The sequence below is a fragment of the Mirounga angustirostris genome, unplaced genomic scaffold (assembly GCF_029215605.1).
Source record: "Mirounga angustirostris isolate CCGP_5_RB_7025 unplaced genomic scaffold, mMirAng1.0.hap1 SCAF_7, whole genome shotgun sequence".
NCBI lineage: Eukaryota > Metazoa > Chordata > Mammalia > Carnivora > Phocidae > Mirounga > Mirounga angustirostris.
In genome coordinates this window covers 42,475,746-42,489,608 of record NW_026991715.1, presented here as the reverse complement: position 1 = coordinate 42,489,608, position 13,863 = coordinate 42,475,746, and the positions used below count along the sequence as shown (strand labels likewise).

The window sequence follows — 13,863 nt, the reverse complement described above, 5'->3', positions numbered from 1 at the left end:
AAATCTTAATACAAGCAAGAAAAATATCTGATAAATGTTTTTAGATTTTGGTAGTCATCTGGAGAGGGGTGGGGTTGCAGAGAGATGGGAGAGGTAGATGTTATAGAAGCAAACAAACAGTAATTCTTCCTCACTGGACTTCAACCTGAGAAAGGAAGGCCTAGAAAAGAGCAATGAAATCCATTCCTGACACTCCTTTTATTCCATAACAATAGAAAGAAACAGAATCTCTCTTAAGGGTCTTCATTTCTGGTTTTTTGGACCCTAAATCCACTATTCTCTGTTTTATGGCAAAACCAAAAATGAATACTAAGAGTTAAAAAAAAAATGCAGCTCAGTGGGCTTCTTAGGAATTAGTATTCCCCCCGGAGAGAAGTGGTTTCACCTTCAGATAAGACCAACAATAAGCCAATTGTTGATGCCTAGTGCTTAACATACAAAGAGTAGAGGTTAAATCTGGAAGAGTTTAGAGAAGTCAATGCAAAAAGCAGTGAACACGATCATGATTTATGTAGATAAATTTAGCCACTTTTAGTATGAAAAATGGTCTGCCATGCAACATAAACAGTTTTTTGTACAACTGCTTTTTAAATACATCCATTTATCTTTCATCATATTACTGCTGCATTTTATTATAAACATTATGAGCAGGATCATTTATAGGGAAAAGAGTCAAGAAAGTAGCACTTACTCATGAGAGGCAGTGATGAAATGCTGATACAAACTTTTGTGTGTGTGTGTGTATGTGCAGATTTTCACATCTTTTCTTTTTGTCTGCCTTTGCATGTTCTAGGCTAAGGGATTTCCTCATGTAGAATTTCTATCAGAAATGCTTATTGCTTTCTTCGGAACTCTCAGTATTCTTTCCTGAATGAAGTAGTATGCCAACCACAGTGCCTGACACATCTATACATTTATTTGAATTTCCTTTCATTTAATTATGTTCACTTGAGCATCTCTCTAGGAAAGGTAATTTTTGAGGTGTTCATGGCAGGAAAAATCCTTCAGGTTTGAAAGATGACCCTTCTGAGCAATCCGTGCCTACGTTGTCTATGCGTAGCTCTACCTTCTGCTGTTTTCTGCTACCAGTATCGTTTCTCTTGATTCCTGGCTGCTGTATACACCTTCCAGAGGTCTTTTACTCTCCTCCAGAAACTTGGGGATTTCCCAAAAGAATCCTGGGTGTTGGCTGTTAATCTGTTCTTTACCCCTACCATTGGCAGTTATTTACTGAATGCCTACTATGTTGGTGGCATTATGCTAAGCACCAAGGATACAATAAGACATATTTGGAGGTGGGGGAGGCACACATGTAATCAACAATATATCATAATAACAATATACCATAGTATCAACAATTATAATAATGTGAAGAGGTTTATTAAATAGGAGTATGCATCTAAATATGGAAGGAGGAAGTTAGAGGAATGTGTCTCAGAGAAGGTGATGTTTGAGAGACAATGCTCTGAAAGATAATTAGGAATTAGCCAGGTAGAGAAGAGGAAGGAAGGAAGGAGGACATTACAGGCTGGGAGATCAGCATGTGCAAAATTCTGGAGGCATCAACCAGTGGGTTGGTTTGAAGAACTGTAAGTGACTCTAAAAGTGAATGAAGAGAGGTTTAAGGAGTAAATGGAAATGGGGATAACACATAAGGTGCTAAGGTGCTGACCGCATGACTTAGGGGAGGTGATCAGATGCAACTTTATTTTGCCCTACCAATGACCCTTCCAAATTTATTTAGTGGGATAATTTTCACCTGCTTACAAAGGACATAAGGTCTGAAATCATGATTTCATTGCCTGCATATTTCTAGACTGTCTAGTCCAGTACAAGGGTTTTAATATTCATTGAGAGGTGGGACTTCTCCCCACTCATGATGTTAAGACCTGGTTAGTAGTTGCCTGCTTCTGGAAATATGGGTATGATTGACTCCAGTTCTCTCTGCCTCCCCACTTCCCCCCTCCCCCCATTTACTAGCTGTTCTTTCTGGCCCAGCCAGGACTGAAAAGGGTGTGAGAGAGAGAAGTAAAAGAAAAAGGCAATTCTTAGTTTACCAGATACATTGCAATTTGGGATCAGCAGGTGGTTAAAACTAACTTCCTCCATGGGACTTTTCCATGGTTCCTTGTGATCTTACATTCCCCCCTGTGGTCTCTTGATTCAGGCAGATGCATCTCTATTCTGGTGGTCATTTGTAGTTCTTTCCTGAGCCCTTAGGAATCCAGCAGTGACATTGGCACTAACGTGGGCATACAGGTCTGTAGATTGGGAAACTAGAGACCCAGAAATGACAGGTTATGTGATTTGTATGTGAGTGAGATGGTATTACAAACCAGTGGGAAAATGGTACAAGTGACTTTCATAAAGGAAAAAATGAAGTTATATTCCAACTTAAAATGTTCTCAAAAATGGATTCCCATTAGATTAAAAATCAAATGTGAAAAACCAAACTTTAAGATAATAGTAAAAAAAATGTATAGGAGAGTCTTTGACATGGAAGTAGAGAAAGATTTCCTAGGCAAGATACAGAAAGTATGGCTCATAAAGAACAAATCTGATAAATCTTTAAAATTTAAAAATCTTTAAAATCTTTAAATTTAAAGCTCCTCTCCTTCAGAATATAATGGTTAAGAAATCCAAAGGCTTGTGGAAAATATTTGAACCATAGGTAACAGACTGAGGATTAGTATTCAGAAATGTAAAGAACTACTGAAAGAGTAAGAAAAATATAAACAACCCAATGAACATGTATGGAGATTATGAACAGGAAACTCAGTGAGGTGGAAATCCAAGAATCATGCAGACATTTTTCTCAACCTCGCAAGTAATCAGGGAGGTGCAAATAAAATAATAATGAAATACTCTTTCATATACCTTTTGGATTGACAAAGATTTTAAACTCCAATAATATCAGCAACTGGCAAGGATATGAGAAATGGAAAACATCATATACTGCTGTGGAGAGTATAAATTAGAATGCTCTCTAAATTTCTAAATAAAGTATATGTAACATACGCTGTGATTCCTAAGTGTAAATCCTAGAAAACGATTATACCTAGTACATTATACAATGTATTAGTTCCCTGTGGCTGCCATAACAAATTACCACAAACCTGATGGCTTAAAACAACAGAAATTTATTCACTCACGGTTCTGGGGACCAGAAGTTGGAAATCAAGGTGGAGGCAGCATTTTGCTCCCTTCAGAGGCCCAGGGAGAGTTCCTTCCTTGCCTTTTCCACATTCTGGTGGCTGTTGCCATTCCTTGGCTTGTGGCTGTGTGTGTGTGTGTGTGTGTGTGTCTGCTCTGTCTCCACATCGCCTTCACCTCTCTGTGTGTGCTGTTGAATTTCTTTCTGCCTCTCTGTTACAAGGATCCATGTAATTGAATTTAGAGCCCACCTGCATAATCCAGGTTAGGAACTTCCTCTCAAATCTTTAACTTAATCACATCTTTTGCCATATAAGTTAATGTTCACAGATTGAAGGGATTAGGACATGAACAAATACTTGGGGATATCACTCATCCCACTACAGGGACATAGACAATGATGTTTATTAAGAATTGCTGTTAAGGGCGCCTGGGTGGCTCAGTTGGTTAAGCGACTGCCTTCGGCTCAGGTCATGATCCTGGAGTCCTGGGATCGAGTCCCGCATCGGGCTCCCTGCTCGGCAGGGAGTCTGCTTCTCCCTCTGACCCTCCTCCCTCTCATGCTCTCTCTCATTCTCTCTCTCTCAAATAAATAAATAAAATCTTAAAAAAAAAAAAAAGAATTGCTGTTAATACCCCAAAATGGGAAGCAACGTAAATGCCCCACCCATTAGATAATGGATAAAGTGTGATTTGTTCATATGATAGAATATTATATAGCAATATAGAGCCCATTTTGTCTTTATATCAAAACACATAGATCTCATAGACTTGTAATAAAGCAAGTTGCAGGAACCATTTATTTAATTTTTAACACAGAAATACAGATATTTAGTAAAAGTATAAAAACATGAGCTGAATAGATACATGCAGATATATGACAGTGTTAGAAACGGGAAAGCATCAGCAGGGTAGAAGATAGGGGAAGAACAAAGATGATTTCATTGTAACTTTTCTTTTAAAAAAATATACCAAGTAGAAATTCCAAAATGTGAAGAGTTCCTAGTTCTCAGTGATAGACATGTAGGTGTTTATAATTCCACATGTTAAAATTATTTTTTAGGGTGCCTGGGTGGCTCAGTTGGTTAAGCAACTGCCTTCGGCTCAGGTCATGATCCTGGAGTCCCAGGATCGAGTCCCGCATCGGGCTCCCTGCTCAGCAGGGAATCTGCTTCTCCCTCTGACCCTCCCCCCTCTCATGTGCTCTTTCTCTCTCTCAAATAAATAAATAAAATCTTTAAAAAAAAATTCTTTTTTAAATGTTTTCTATTTTATTTTTTGATATTAAAAAAATAGAAAATGTTTAATAGTTACTACGATAACAGTATCGAGGATAGATTAGAAAAGGCAGGAAACAGAAGAAAGGAGATCAGCTGGAGACTACGAAAAAGAGATAAGATGTTTGAAGATTTGACCTAAGAGGGTGACCATGAAAATAGCAAGAAAAGGGTGATTATGAACAACATCTAAGGGGTAGAATCTGTAGGACCTGTGACTGAGTTGATTGGTCAGGGTTCAAGGGTGATGCCAAGTCACTAACCTGAGGAACCAGATGAATGGTGGTCCTACAGTCACAGGCAACTACTGATCTGCTTAATATCACAAAATAATAGTTCTTACTTTCTAGAACTGTACGTAAATGGAAAGCAGTGTACCCTTTTTGCCTGGCTTCTTTGTCTCAACATAATTGTTTTGATATTCATCCCGGTTATGTATAAAAATAGTTCTTTTTTATGGCTTTGTAGATGTAGTTTTATTGATTGCCAATCAACGTAGACTGTCCCTTCCTTGCTGATTTGCTCCCTGGCTTGTCACCACATGAGATTCATTCTCCCTTCCCTCACCTACCCCCTGCCCTACCATATCAAAATCCGAAGCTTCCTGAAATCTTCTTGTCACCATTGGATGGGCAATGATAATACCAGAGGGATTTCTTGATAGATTGCAAAATGTTGCATTAACAAAATATTAAGTGAACAATATTCTCAAGGGGGTCAGATAAGGTAATCCTCAAAGTCCCATTCTCAAAAATTCTCTCATTTGCTGCATTTCTGCTTAGTTCATGGTCCTACAAATGAACCATCATTTCTAATATGGATTTGCTAAAGACGCAAAGATAGCCAGTGCTAGTGAGATAAGGCTAAATGAACACTCCAGTTACCATGTTTGGAGTTGCCCTCACATTCATCTTTTGGTTGGCCTATGCAGAAAATAAACAACAAGCAAATTAATAAGTAAATACCAGAGGACTAAGTTCCACATCATTATCATTTTGTGATTCTCAGGGCTACCATACGGATCAAATTCAACTGGTATCCCGAGGATTCCAGTGCTGCCTTAGAAAAATAATTAGTCTGGCATACCAACATCTAGGCAGTTGGCTGAAGGCTGATTCCAGGAAATAAGCACTTTGACAGAGTGACAAGCATGGATGCCCAAGGGAAGGAGAAGCCCTGAAAGAATTGTTTTAAGTAGCTGCTTAATGATTGAGCACCTTGAAATGCTTTCACTTGGCAGGGCGAAATTATACTACCTAGGGATGTCTGGGTGGCATTTAAAGTTGACAGTAATGAGTGTTGGTTAAAAAAAAAAAAAGAAAAAGTATTTTATTGCTCTAGCAATTGCTAGACCTCCTGAAACATCTCCATTCTTTACACCTGTGCTAAGAAAAAAGAACAAAGAAGAAGGAAGGAAGGGAGGAAGGAAGGAAGGAAGGAAGGAAGGAAGGAAGGAAGGAAGGAAGGAAGGAAGGAAGGAAGGAAGGAAGAAAGGAAGGAGGGAAGGGAAGGGAAGGGAAAGGAGGAAGGAAGCAAGGAAGGGAAGGAGGGAGGAAGGAAGGAAGGAAGGAAGGGTGTTTCTACCTTGGTTGCTTTGTTTCCAAAGACTCCTGTAACAGTTTAAAAGCTAACAGCAATTGATCTCTTAACAACTCGCCAGGCTTTGTGCTCAGTGCTTTACAAGCATTAGCTTATTTAACCTTCACAACTGTGTGTGAAGCATTATTTCCCCTTTCTTTAAGTGCTAAAACCAGAGAAATCCTAGGCAAACGGGTATAAGTTAGTGATTTTACGAGACTGCAAAAAAATGAATCTTTCTCTTTAACAAAGCTTCTCCAAGTTAAATGAAGGGACATTATAGGGTGTAAAGAGAGAGGGCGCCACTGAGTCTTCATTGCCACTGCTAAGAGCAGCTAGACCTTGGACAGGTCACATGACCTCTCTGGGCTTCCTTTCCTTCCTTCTTAAAAGGGTGGATAAACAGTCCCGGCCCTGGCTGCACACTAGAATCACCTGAGGAACTTTGAAAAACTGCCAGTACCAACACCGCTCCCGCCCTCATTCCTGACTGACTGAATCTCAGAATGTCTGCAGGTGGGGTAAAGTATCTGGCTATTGTAGGGAACAAAGTATGTATGTCCCTACCTCTTTGAGCTAACAATTTAGTGGGAGAGCAAAAAGGAAAACAAAGATCACATACATATATATATGTGTATATATACACTTATATTCACTTATAACACTTATATTCATATATATATCTGAGTATATATGAATATATACATATATATTTGTATTGATATACATTAATATATATCAAATATATATTATATATATATAAATCATTTGTGGCAAGTGCTATTAAGAAAAAGGAGAAAGAATGGTGTTATATAAGAGAGAGTAATAAAGAAAACACGATTAAAAGGGAGGTGGAGGCATCTGGGCAGACCTTACTGGGTGTCAGAAGAACCGGAAATGGGAATTGGTTGGGCACAGTGCAGGGGAAAGAGCTTCTTACTTGGTTGGATACATATCAAACTTGGTTGTCTCTTTCCATTACATATGCATACATATACACATACACACACACATATATTTCTATGTGTACATATAGAATAACTTGTTTGAAGACTCCGAGCCAGACAAGGAAGGTGCAAAGGACAGGACAAAGTGACCAGGAGTGCTGCCTTAGGGAGGTTAGCAGCAGCTGGAACATGTGACGGGTTGTATTGAGGATCTTAGTTTTTATCTTAAGTATACAATAGCAATAGCAAGCCAGTGATGGTTTTAGGCAGGAGAGTTTCATATTAAGACTTGTCTTTTAAAAGATCTCTTGTGATTAAATGCGGAGATAGGTTTGGTTGGGGCTAAAGAAAAAAGAGGGGAAAGTTAGAGGATACTGTCATAACCTGATGAACCTTTTGTTCCTTAATGATGCCAAGTTTTAGTAGAATTCTAGGTACCGGTGGAGACTGAATAAAGAGTGGAAGAACAGGAGGCAAGAAGTTGGACAGAATGCAAGTGACATAATTCATTAAAAATCAGGAAATTGCTTTGTACTGAATTTAGAGTAGTGCCTTTGACTTAATACATGCTCTTCTCTTCTCATGGGCTTACTCTGGTCCCGGACGAGCACCCCGAGTTGCCCTACCCCCATTCCTATTCTCTTTCCCATTGTGTTTCTTCTTCCTTGTCATTGTTTGTATTTCTATTCCAAGGCTTAGGGTGCCATTCAACCCTGTAGCTCCCATATTTCCATCCTTGCAAGGGTTTCCATTGTGCACTAGAGCATGGTTGGAGGAAGACACTAATTGTGCAGGGTTTGGCCAAGCATTGATTATGTAGCATTTTGTGCCCTGCTTGAGTGGCTGGTCCACAGGCTGCAGTCCATTTCCTAATGGAGAGGTGTCAGCTTCACAAAAACATCACCTCGATTGGCACTCATTACCACCTTTCAGAGCCATCATCACCCAAAGGCTCAGGAATGAAAGGTCAGCAGGAAAATGCACTTCCGCTCACAACTTCTGGGGTGACCGCTGGCTTCTGATCATGCAGGGAGCAAGGGCTTTTGGGGAACAGGGCTCGCCACCTTTCTGTTCTTACAGCAGATGTTTCTTGAGAAGCCAGCCGCATGACACTAATCTTCAGTTCGCCCACTGACTGGACTCACAGCAGAGCTCCATCTTATCAAATTTCTGGCCCTGCCCTACTTCCCCAGTGATTCCCAGTCTCCCCACTCCCAGCCTCTAGAGGGTTCGGACTGCAGATGGTTCTGGAGAAGGAGGTGGCAGTAGCACACCTGTGCCCCAGCAGGTGTAAATTCACAGCGCCCACATCCTTATCCAGACAGTGGTTGAGCCATCGCCCAAAGACTTCGTAAGTAAAAATAGCTCCTAGTCAAAGACAACTTTTCAGTATAGAAAGTACATTCACATGAGTTCTTTCCCTTTGATCCTCATGACACCTTGTGAGGGGCACAGGGCAGGCCTTGTTATAAGCCCCATTTTACAAATAAAGGGGTAGAGAACAGAGGCTGGTGACTTGCCCAAGGTCCCACAGTCCTTTATGGTGGAGCTCGCTCACCAAACTGAACTGTTTTAAGGTGTAGGGGCATATGGATCAAATGAGATCACATGTACCGAAGCACTTTGAAAGCTGGAAAGCACTATATATTTGTATTCATTTCTTGAGGCTGCGGTAATAAACTCCCACAAAATGAGTGGCTTAAAATAACGAACTTATTCTCTCCCAGCTCTGGAGGCCAGAAGTCTGAAATCCAGCAGGACCTCTCTTCCCCTGGGGAGCTCTGGGTGAAATCTGTTCTCTGCTTCTTCTAGCTTCCAGTGGATTGTCGCCATTTCTTTACTGGGGGCCACTTCACTCCAATCTCTACCTATGCGGTCACGTTCCCTCTTTTGCTTCTCTGTGTGTTCTCTTCTGTCTCAAATCTTCCTCTGCCTTTCTCTTAGAAGGATACTTGTTATTGAATTTAGAGTCTACTCTCTAATCTAGGGTGATCTCCTCATCTCAAGATCCCTCATTTAATTCCATTTGCAAAGACGCTTTTTCCAAACAAGGTACCATTCATAGTTCAGTGATTGGGACATGGATGTGTATACAGTATTTAAGGCTGTCACTGGTGATGGTGCCGGTGGTAATGCTGCTGGGCATGTGGCAGAGCCCTGGCACTGTCCAGTAGTCCAGATGCCCCCCTTTTATCTCTGACAATCAAGCCAAGGCAACATAACCTAGTAGTTAAGAACATAGACTAGAGCCAGCTTGCCTAAGGTTCAAATCCTAGTTCTACCACTTGATTATGTGACATTGAACAACTTCCTTAATCGATCTGGGTCTTCTTTTCTTACCCTGTAACATGAAGGTAACTAAGTCTTTTCTCACAGGGTTGTTGCAAGGACCAAATGATTTAATTACATGTAAAGTGCTTAGACCAGTGTCTACACTACAGAAATATTAACTGTAATTATTCCTTAGGTGGCACTATGACTCATGGTAAGTTCTCTCACCTCACCTGTTTATCATTCAGTAATGATTTGGGTAAATAATGGACTTGCTCCTCTGGAGAAGTATTTTTTAATCAGTCACTAATTCTAAGCATTTCTGGGTATGTTTTCTAAAAAGGAACATTCTAAATTATGTGTAGGAAAAAAAAACCTAAATGCAATGAGAAGGGATGATTGTTTTAAAGTCTTCCATTAGCTTCTCATTTGATCCTGAAGGTTCTAATGTCTTTTGAGCTCATTATTCAACCTAAAACTTCAGTTTGTCTTACTAGGATTTAGAAGAGTTCTGCAGGCTGACAAGTCCTTAAAATATTAGATAGAGACATTTAAGAGAATGCAGTGGTTTCTAGGAAGGATTAAGTGTTTGAGCAAAATGTTACAAAGTGGAATGATATTAGATTGATTCACTTGGGTAGCTTCAACCCAAACAAGTAATGTTAGGTTTCCTGGACTAGAGCTGATTACTACTGTGCTTCTTTTGGGTGTTATTTATAATAAACTCTATTGCTTTTTTCTAAATTTGTCCAGTTTCTCCCACTTTAATCTCAGCCAGAGGCACAATGTCAGAAGAGAAGTAAAGAAATGAGTTTTTGCTCCTGAAATTAGGCTTACCAGGACAAGCATTAAGTTTGGCATCTCATTAGTGTATCCAAAAGAAAATGATGGGGGAACCTAAAGGCTGTCATAAAAATAAATGTTGACAGAGAACAGACAAGCTGGAAGGAGCCTTGGGTATCAATTTATACAATTCCCGTAACTTCATTTTTTAAAAACTTTTTCATTGTGAAAGTAATAAACTCCCACAAAATGAGTGGCTTAATCACTCCCCAAAATTTGGGAAATCATGAAGAAGTGCCCCCCAAAACTAAATAAAACTATTTATAGTAGTCTTACTATCCAGAGATAAATACTACTAATATTTTTATTTTCTTCCAAGGTGCGATTTTCTTTCCAGGATTGGAACCATGCTGCTGAAATTAGAAATGCTTCTCCTCTCTAGTATTTTGAACCTTTTTTATTATAACAAGATAACTGTTATTATAAAAGACAGAGATGGATCAAAAGAGTCTCCCTCTCCTTTGAGCCCTATCTCATTACAATGCCAAGGAGTATCTAGTTGTCCACACTATTTTGTCCTCTGCCCAAAAACAGGACTGTGCAACTGTCCTCCCAGTTCCACATAGCCCCTCAAGTGGATGAAGCAGGGTTGTCTTCTGCCAGCTGAACAACAATACTAGAAGGCAGTCACAGATGCATGTCTTTTTCTAGGACAGTTGAAAACATTAATAATAATAGTCACAATTAACTGAAATCTTTCTATCTAGATACTTTGAATTCAATAACTCATTTAATCCTGACAATATTCCAATTAGGTGATTTACCCTCAATAGGTGAGGAGTCAGGCTTTGAGCCCACAGTAGTCTTGCCTTTAACTACCTTAGAAGAACTCCTAAAGGGATTCGAACAGTGTGATGGTGATACCAAAGCTGCAGAACATTCTAGCGATGAGGAGAAACTGGAGGAGGTTCCAAACTGAAAATCTGAAAGTGAGTTGGAAATTCAGGATTTATTAAAATGTGAGATGTTATCATACTTACACAAATTGAGTGAATTTAATGATATTGGGAAGTATTTTGTTTTGTTTTAAAATTAGTCATCCATTGAAGTGATAATTGTAATATTATATAATACTTAGGTTTATCTTCTTTTATATTTTCGAAAAAGAATAATCAAATAGAGAAGTCTGCTGATTTTGCCTTGGCCAACTCCCTCAAGGGAAGGCCATAGCTCAGGTGAGAGGCCACCACCTACTAGGGAGAGTCAAACAGTGGGAAGATCATGGGGCTTCAGATTCAAATTCCTGCTCCACTGTTCGCTAGCTAATGTATTTACTAGGTGCTCCTTGTTCACCCTTTTTACAAAATTTCTTTTTAAATTTTTTTTTCAGTTTTAATTTTAATTCCAGTATAGTTAACACAAAAGTGTTACATTAGTTTCAGATGTACAATATAGTGATTCAGCAGTTCAGTACATCACCCAGTGCTCATCATGACAAGTGCCCTCCTTAATCCCCATCACCTGTTTCACCCATCCCCCCACCCATCTCCCCTCTGGTAACTGTCACTTTGTTCCCTATAGTTAAGAGTCTGTTTCTTAAGAAAGAATCCTAAGAGTCTGCTTGTCTCTCTTTTTATTTTCTTTTGGTCCTTTGTTTTGTTTCTTAAATTCCACATACGAGTGAAATCATATGGTATTTGTCTTTCTCTGACTGACTTATTTCACTTAGCATTATACTCTCTAGCTCCATCCATGCCATTGGAAATGGCAAGATTTCATTCTTTTTATGGCTGAATAAGATTCCATTTTATATATATATATATATATATATATATATATATCTCACATCTTCTTTATCCATTCATCTATCTTTGGACACCAGGGCTGCTTCCATAATTTGGCTATTGTAAATAATGCTGCTATACACATAGGGGTGTGTGTATCCCTTTGAATTAGTGTTTTTATAGTTTTGGGTAAATACCCATTAATGCAGTTACTAGATCATAGGATAGTTCTATTTTAACTTTTTGAGGAATCTCCATACTATTTTCCAGAGTGGCTGCACCAGTATGCATTCCCACCAACAGTGCACAAGGGTTCCTTTTTCTCCACATCCTTGTCAACACTTGTTGTTTCTGTGTTTTTTATTTTAGCCATTCTGACAGGTATGAGGTGATATCTCAATGGGATTTTGATTTGTGTTTCCCTGATGATAAGTGATGTTGAGCATTTTTCATGTGTCTGTTTGCCATCTGTATGTCTTCTTTGGAGAAATGTCTGTTTATGTCCTCCGCCCACTTTTTAATTGGATTATTTGTTTTTTTGGGTGTTGAGTTGTATCAATTCTTTATATATCTTGGATACTAACCCTTTATTGGCTATGCCATTTGCAAGTATCTTCTCCCATTCAGTAGGTTGCCTTTTAGTTTCGTTTTTTCCTTCGCTGTGTAGAAACTTTTCATTTTGATGTAGTCTCAATGTTTTTGCTTTTATTTCCCTTGCCTCAGGATACATACCTAGAAAAATTTGCTATTGCCCATGTCAAAGATCCTTGCTCATCCTTAATTTCCTAAATAGAGAAATGGAATAAAATCTCCTTTGCAGTGTTTTTGTGAGGATTAAATAAGACGCTGTATGTAAAGTGTCTGGCTTAACTAACAGAAGTTAGTTAAGAAATAAATAATTTTTGGGCGCCTGGGTGGCTCAGTTGGTTAAGCGACTGCCTTCGGCTCAGGTCATGATCCTGGAGTCCTGGGATCGAGTCCCACATCGGGCTCCCTGCTCGGCAGGGAGTCTGCTTCTCCCTCTGACCCTCCTCCCTCTCATGCTGTCTCTCATTCTCTCTCTCTCAAATAAATAAATAAAATCTTAAAAAAAAAAAAAAAAAGAAAGAAAGAACTTTTATTATCTGTGCTTCCTCCTGACAGTTCATTTTTTTCAAAATATAGTATACCCAACAGGGAAAGAATGTCTTCATACATTCTAGCCTTGGCAATGCAATACCTACCATGGTGGATAATGGTAATCAAGCAGGATGAATGCAGAGGTTAGAGAGAAATAGTATATACCCCTCCCTGATACAGTGCCCCTACTTACCCAGGCAGGGGCAGCAGCTGGGCCAGGAGGCTGGGAGCTGGCTGGCTTTCTGAGGGCAACTGGGATCAGCTGAAAAAAGAGCAGAGAGGGGAAAAGAATCTCTTGCAAATGCTCTGCTAATCAGCTCCTTTTAAAGCCCCTGAATCTTCCCAGGCTCATCCCGAGTCTTCAGTCTATGCTCCCTATGTCCCTTGGGGATGCAGATGAAGATAAAATAGTTGGAAATATGACTCAGCTACATTATAATATTACATATGAGAGGTCTGGGACAGGATGGTTGAGAATAAAATAATTATAACCCCCACAGGATCTTGCCTTTGACATCTCTCCTTTGAAGAGTCCAAACAGCCTTGCCAATAACAGACTCATCCTTGCTCCCAACATTGCTAAGAAAAGAAAAAGGGACAAAAGGAACAGAGAGACTGTTCCAGGGCCCTAGTCAGTGAACCACCAGTTATTGGGCTCTGAGGAGTACTAACAGCCGTGGAGGAGCTCACAAACTTTAAGCTACTGGTAGGGCCCAAATTAATTGAAGAGCTAAGTGGCAGAAGCAAATGAACAGTGAAGTAGTTTCCCCTGAGACGAGTTTTGGCTGTAGCAGGGTGAGGTGAAGCTTGATTAAAAAAAAAAAAAAAAAAAGATTGTTGAAAGGTCCTTGAACTCATCGGAGAGTGGTGGGAGCAAATTTGCCTGAGAACTTCAGGGATCTTCTGTGAGGGAAAGGACCAAAGCCCCAGCCCCTCTTCCCTGTGATTCAA

At 39.6% G+C, this 13,863-nt stretch overlaps 1 protein-coding gene across 1 annotated transcript in view; it reads left to right on the top strand.

The window, feature by feature from the left end:
* The window catches only part of ANKRD55 (ankyrin repeat domain 55), a 403,377-nt gene that overhangs the window by 229,325 nt on the left and 160,189 nt on the right, over positions 1–13,863 (top strand). Inside the window, exon 8 of the mRNA XM_064596135.1 lies at positions 10,843–10,998. The gene's annotated coding sequence lies outside the window, so the exon portion shown is untranslated. The remainder of the gene's footprint in view (positions 1–10,842; positions 10,999–13,863) is intronic.